Raw genomic sequence first — 7,731 nt, forward strand, 5'->3', positions numbered from 1 at the left:
CTTGGGGTCAGGTGGGTCTACAACACACATGAGGACCCACCTCCCCCACATTAAACACAAAAGGGAGGCCCAAAGAACATAGATACAAGTCCCAACTGGACATCCAATCATAACACAAGAAGAAGACCAAGAAGAGTGCTCGCGAGGTGTGAAAAGGGGACATCATGGGCTACACAAGAAGATGGACAAAAGAACTGAACATCTCGACAACCAATGTTGTAATCTCTCCTCCTATATGTGTTTTTAATGTTCAATACAATAGCTACATGAGTTGCCGTGCATGATTGTTGTTTATCATATGAGTTTGTGGTGGCGATGAAGATCATTTGATGGATTAACTCTATATGTTCAGATTTGTTTGTGTTTCATGTTTGATATATAGGTGCATAATTATTTTCAGTTGCTTGTCTTATCTTTGCCAATTAAGATCGGTAGCCAGTAGTGAAAGAGGTGTGAGTTGGGTTCAAGTCTTGTAAATAGTCTACCATGGTGACAAAAAATGGAAAAGGCTTGTTTGCATTATTGCCACTAAGGGTTGAAGGTTAACAGAGGACTAATAATCCCCTAATCGTAATAGTATGTTATCGTTCTAAATGCAATTACTCGTGCTTTAGACTTAATGTCCAGAAGATCCAGAGTGTCCCAAAGTTCAGTATTATGGACATACTGCGTATTTATGTTCTCACAACGTTTACTTATCTTGCATGAACATGAGTATTCTATATTGTACTTTATACACATGAGGAAGTCATCTACAATAATTTGATCCACTGGAGAGCTACTACATAAGAACCCCAGTCAAACTTTCACCATAAGAATCATCTTCTGACAACATTTTAATCGTTGTTTTATTTTTGGTTCGGTTTTAGTCCATAAATACCAAAAATGTTTATCACACATTATCTTTTAATAGTCTTGCTCAACTAGCAAACCTAGCAGGGATTGACACACTTGTTAGGATTATTGGGGACTCAAGTGGGGATTTATTTGTGTTGTTGGAGATACAACTTTTGCACATCCCTTCTGCCTTTGCTAATTGATACCTTGGTTTCTCACTAAGGGAAATCTTTCCGCTTGCTAAAAACATCCACGCTGGGGAGGCCAACACATGCAAAAAGTATAAGTTGTCATCGCTCTAATGATAAAGATTTGGCTAGCGTCTATTTGAGGTGGGAGAGTTTGAATAGCAAAGGGGGGATGTGATAAGACCTGCCAAATTTTAGATCATGTTTGTAGAGCCACCATCCTTATAACTATGGAAACATGTCTATCCATTTGTCTTGTACAAAACGTGCCATACCACACGGCAAGTGTATGTCAATGGGCCTGGCCATGAAAACACACAAGCCTATCCATGTTTTACGTGAAAGTCGAGAGCTTTATTGCATGATCTACATTTGGCTACTCTCAGCCAGAAGGTTGCTTACAAGGAAGGAAGGACAAACATCCATCCAACAATCACATACCAATAAGGTTGTAGAATGTTTAGCACAAAGGTCCGTCCTGTCATTGGCGTCCCTTGAAGCATGTTGAATCAAGTGAAGCAAAACTTCAAGTTATTTCCCTGATTTCATCAAAGATAGGCGTCACTATTGATCTGGTATTGTGACGCAAAAGCTAGAGGTTCACGACCTCTAAACAATCGACCTCCATCACCACATGCGAGAAACCCCTCAGCTGGGTAATAATAACTCCTCACAACGCTAGAACTTCTACAATGAAAGGAGCAGTAACATCGGATAAGGGTTTACTCGAGGCGCCCAAAAAGAGAGGTGTGAGCGTGCAACACCACCACTGCCTCCCAACCATGCATGAGCATGAGTTGGTCCATCTCAGCATGTTTGGTAGCTTTAGGGAAAGGGAATGGGAGTTTATAAAAGGGAGTTTGTAGAGGGATTAGATTTGGGAAGTGGACTATTAGTCCTAATCCCACGTTTGGTACGTGTTGGGAATTGCTTGTGGGGATTTGATAGGAAATTAGTTTTAAATAAATAATTCAGATACTCCCATGTCAACAACACGAGAGAAGGGAACAAACCAAATGATCGCTACCCACCCATGGCCTTTTCATGTATCTTGTTCGTGATCTGCATACAAAGGGAGCGAGGAAAACAACGAAGCAAATTGAAACCAGGACTCTTACATCGGGAGGCCTGTAGGCTGCTCAAGGCTTATTTAACGAGGATTTTCCCATGTATTGGCGATGATTTTCATTGGTTTTTTCGTGCGGGACATTCATAACAAACGTAGCAGGTTTTTTTTCGTTGGTCAATTCCCTTTCCCCAACTGAATTACCAGGCCTCCCCAGGGAAGAGATACGGGGGAGTTGGCCCTCTCAATTCCCCACCCGCTTTGCTCCTAAACTCATCTACCCCTGAACCATACGAGGGAGTTTTAGTCTCATGTCCTCTCAATTCCCAGTCCCAAGTTTTACTTCCCCCTAACCAAACAGGTTGTCTGTGTTAATTTTAACCCATCCAGGGTCCTGTGGCCGCCAACATTATCCAACAAGGTTACTATGATGATCTTTCGGTAACTCAAGCAATGTCGGGTCATCCCTTGCCCACTTGATAGCATGTACTAGGTCATGGCCTTCCTCATTATGAGTCCAACGATTCTATAAGGTCCATGTAGCATAAATAATCGTGATAATCTTGCACCTATTTGTATCGGAGAACATTGTATTAATCTGTTTGGCTTGTCTGTAACGTGTTGTGATACACAACAACTGTATGTGTATGGACATGGCCATGAAAATATAAACGCCTATCAGTTTGGCTTGTCCAGAACGTGCATGACACATGAAAACAGTATCTCAGGACGCCCGAGGATGCAGATAGACTGACAAATCAAATTAGTGTGACACCAAGAAATTGGACGCGCTATACTGAAAGACGTATCCAACACCTCCTCAAAGACGCCTACTTGGTTGGCACGTTTATGTTTGGTTATGCGCGCCATATCGTTTGACAATTTGTTCTTGTGCCATAACCCGACTAAACATTTGACGCACCCCTTGGCGCCACTAACGATATGATGTTTTCTATGGGTATCACGTAGGAAAGGAGAGCAACAGCCGTGGAAAGCAGAAAGTCAAACACACCTAACCATTGCATGGCGTAACTTGCAAATGATCCGCCGAACCGTTTAGCGCAGCTAGGAGGTGCAGTCGTGCGAATAAGTTTTCCTGGGAGCTAGTGGTGGGCTTCAGTTCTAAAGAGGGCGATTTAGGAGGGTAAATATTGTATATCCTCTCATTCACAAAAAAGAGAGACATGTATATCCTTCCGGAAGATGGCAAAAGCAGCTGCCGGCTTCTCTTCTCCCACAGTCAGTACTCATTGCCATGGAAGATTTTGTTTTTTGAGGGGAGGCTCTGGGTACGCGTAGTGTTTATTCCCATTCTTATATGGGCCGCACGTACGCGCACACATGTGCTGTCTCACTTGACCGCTGGTAGCTGCTGCTGGTGGTGGTTTAGAGATTCCTGTTCGTTCCGCGCTGTACGTTGATCGATCTCAAACACGGGTTCGGTTGCGGCACTGACTCGGATGGAGATCTATCTATCGACCTCTGCTGCATCACTGGGCGATCCGTTGCTTGGGTCTGGCCGTTGGGTTGCAATTTCCAAGAGGGAGTACGTTCAACAGTCGAGGAATCTTCTCGATCTTGCTTTGCTTTCAGCATGCGATGCACTGTGGTGTGAGTTGGGTCATGCATATGGATATGCGTGGTTGGGTTAGATAGCTGAGTTGGTTGGGCTGATATTAGATAGAAGGCAAGCCATGTGTGCGGTAGGGCCGCCGCCTCGTGCTGTACCTCAGGAAAAGCCATGTAGGTGGCCCACGCATGGTGGAAGAGAGAGAGCGTGCCTCCAAACGTTGCTCACAATTATTTTGGGAGACAGTCTTGTTTCACACAGGTGTCAGGGCATGGCAACTTTATGTGATGTAAGGGCATCTCAAATGCAGACCCTCATCGTATCAGAACCGTGTAAACCATCCAACACGGACTTGCATCGTTCCGTCGGACGGCCTGGACGCACTTTCTCTCGTGAATTGAAGGCAAAGTGGGGGAAGCTTTGCGTGAGTCTTACATTATGATTCCGACACCTCGGCCCACCCAATCCCCCACCCGGTCCCACTTTCTTCCACTCCGCCCTTCTTCCCTTTGCTTTGCATCCGCGCCCTCCACCTCTGTCGCTGCCGTTGTATGCCTCCGGCCGCCACAGAGGCATTGCTGGACGTTCGCAACCAGCACCGACGCGCTCACTCGCCTCTACGACGGCGTTGTCCACCCTACAGCCGTATGTACCAGGGACACCCTCCCCCTCCCCCCCTTCGATGACCTCCATGGCGGACAACACGCTCGGCAGGTGTTCCATCAAATGCCATTGAACTTATTTTCGAATGCTATGTCTTTTTAGAGTACGAAGGATGACGAGCTACTCGACCATTGAGGATGAGTTGTTGTGCGATGCGCGGTTGGCCGTATCCATGGATTTCGTAGGCAGGAGCAGAGGGGAGGCCTTCTAGCAGCAAGTGCATGAATCGTTTCATGCACGAAAGCTGCGGCGTATGGCATGTACATCATTCAACAACACAACGTGAGGTCGTTATCGTATCGCTGCTATGCAATCCAGACCAGCGTCACCATGTTTTGTGATGTGGTTCATCGGCAGGAGGCAAGGTGACCATTGCACATGACAGAGGACGAGATCATAAGTTTTGCTTCCTCTTACTCAACTCGTTGGTTGATTCGTTCACTAATGTTGGTCTACACATTATATAGCCCGCACGCGCTGCTGTGGTGTACCACAGGACAGGGGGATGGCCATTTACGTACACACACTGTTGGATGAAGCTGAAGGGGGAGTATGTGTGGGAGGGCATGATCCGTTGATTAAAAACTTGTTGGACATCCGGTTAATCTAGTCGAATTTGAGACGTTATTGTACTAGACTTGATTTGCATGCTACTATGGATAATTTGTGTTATCCTTTATTCGAATTTGATGAATATAGGCCGGTTTGCATGCATTTCATTCGGTTAGTTCGAATGTGGGTTGAAATGTATGCATGCAGCATTGGATGGCGACCTTCCATATTAGTGTCCGTGGACTGCCCCCGCCTGCCAACAGATATGGGAGAAAATTTACGGGCCGGCCAACCCACGACATAACACAAACGATGATATTTTAGGTATATGTGTGCCAACGCCACATGCATGATGTTTTTGGGTGCATCACAATAAACACTTGTGTTTTTCTTCGTTTATTTTTGTAACCGCAATGAATTAACAGTTTTGGAAATGTCTTCTTTGCAGATTTTGATTTCATGGTAGCCTAACCTCAAATTGAGCTTGGAAAAGATTTCATCTCCAATAGCTGGTTGAAAAGATCATCAATTCGAGAAAGCGGATAACCTTTTGATTGAGGGGATGGTAATTGTTAGGACCGAGTGTATATCGACCGAAGAGGGGTGAATGGGAGATTCAAAAATTCTCGCAAATGTTTTGAATTGAGCCCAAACACAACAGCGGAATACATTCAGATAAGAGAATAATGAACGTGCACTTCAGTGAGGAGCAAACCTTTCGAGGTAAGAAGCTATAATCATTCGAGCATAATAGATCAGGGCTTGACAATAATAATGGTGATGCTGTAACCTATCAGATGAAGTAGCATGGAAGAATGATATCAAAGATATTGAAAGCTAACAAGACAAACATGGATGATTGTGAAAGATACACATGCTAAAATAGAAGAAACAATACTAAGATCAGATATATTTATCGACATAGGGCATGAAAGTAAATTGCTGAAGGGAATGCAGTAAAGATAAGTGAACAAGTGGTGCTCGTGGCGACAGAAGGATTTGGTTGACCAGTTCGCCCTTCTGCCAAAGGACCACGTCTGGTTGGAGTGACTTGTGATTGAACACAGGAGCAAAACTCTCTCCGTCCTATTCTCCTTCAACCAGGAGCTGATTAGACTCCAGTTGATATCACTCGTGGTAGATACTGTCAGCGATCTCCAATCCTTCGACAAACTTCTTCACGAACCACACAGACTCTTGGTTGTTAAAGACTTTGCTTCATGAAGACAATTACTCTTCGTCACTCAAGCCGACACCTATTCGTCTAGAAAGTGTGCATCTCTCAAGAGTAATAGGTACAAGAACCCTTGGTTAGAACTACTGTGATGCTCAATCACTGTGTAAGTTTTGGCTTTGGTTCTCTCTAAGTGGATTTTAAACTCAAATCTCTCAGAGAAGGGATGCTCAATCAATCTTCTCCGAAATCTTAAGTTGAGCAGTCAACAGACAACGTTGGAGTGGGGTGGCTATTTACAGCCGCAACCTTCCCTGATGGAAAATGACCAAATCAGACATGCGGATCAACCAACGACAGAATGACACTGTCGGGGGTGTCGTGCGACATATGCCAAAGGATGGCTTATCATGGTGGGGGATAGTAAGATGTTGCCGGTGCCAGGAAATGGGATGAGGCGTAGACACGTACACCGGTGAACTATACCCAGGTTCGGGGCTCTCCTAGGAGATAACACCCCTAGTCCTGCTCTGCGGGGTCTTCGCATGATCACTCAAGCAACAATGGTGGCTACAAACTTGCTCCTTGAGCTGTTTCTCTAGAAGGGGAAGAAGAACAAGGCTAGCCCTAGCTTCCTCTCTCTATGGGTGTGGGTGTGATGACTAAAGTCTGAACCCTTTGCATGGGTTCCCTGGGGGGTTTATATAGGCTTACCCCCTAGGGGTACAATGGTAATCTAGCCGGGTGTAGGACCCGACTGTCAGTGTCTATAGTCATCGGCTTCTCCGCCGGCCGCTGGGGCCCGCCGCCTGATGGGTCCCGCCGGCTGTCTTATACTTCGCCGACAGGCTGTGCCCGCCGCTTACGGGTCCTGCATGCAGCTTACCACTGTGGCGATGCCACTGATGATGTGTGCTTTGTCGGGGAAGGCATGGCTACAGTTGTAACACCCCGGATGTAACTTTCCCAATTTGTACTCCAACTCTTGCCGTTTCCGGCGTTAAGTTATTTATTTTTCTCGGGTTTGGGTTTTTATCTCCGTGTGTTGTTGTCGTTGTCATGCATCTCATATCATGTCATCATGTGCATTGCATTTGCATACGTTTCATCTCATGCATTCAAGCATTTTCCCCGTTGTCCGTTTTGCATTCCGGCGCTTCGTTCTCCTCCGGTGGACATTTCTACCTTTCTTTCATGTGTGGGGATTAAACATTTCCGGATTGGACCGAGACTTGCCAAGCGGCCTTGGTTTACTACCGGTAGACCGTCTGCCAAGTTTCGTATCATTTGGACTTCGTTTGATACTCCAACGGTTAACCGAGGGACCGAAAAGGCCTCGTGTGTGTTGCAGCCCAACACCCCTCCAATTTGGCCCAAAACACACCTAACCCTTCTCCATCATCTAGAGCGTTCGATCACGATCGCGTGTCCGAAAACCGCACCTCATTTGGACTCTCCTAGCTCCTCCTATGCATATTTAAAGACCCCCTCCGTTTTCTTCTTCTTCTTCTCCCCGAAACCCTAGATCTGACCCTCCGCGCGCCGGACATTGTCCGCCGGCGCCGTACACGCCACCGCCAGCCACCCCCGCGCCGCCACTCCCGCCGAGGCCCGCTCGGGCCCGAGGCCGGCCCTCCCGCCGCCGATCCGGGCGAGAGGCTCCGCCCCGCCGCCCGCGCCT

This window comes from Triticum aestivum, chromosome 7A (assembly GCF_018294505.1).
Source record: "Triticum aestivum cultivar Chinese Spring chromosome 7A, IWGSC CS RefSeq v2.1, whole genome shotgun sequence".
Taxonomy (NCBI): domain Eukaryota; kingdom Viridiplantae; phylum Streptophyta; class Magnoliopsida; order Poales; family Poaceae; genus Triticum; species Triticum aestivum.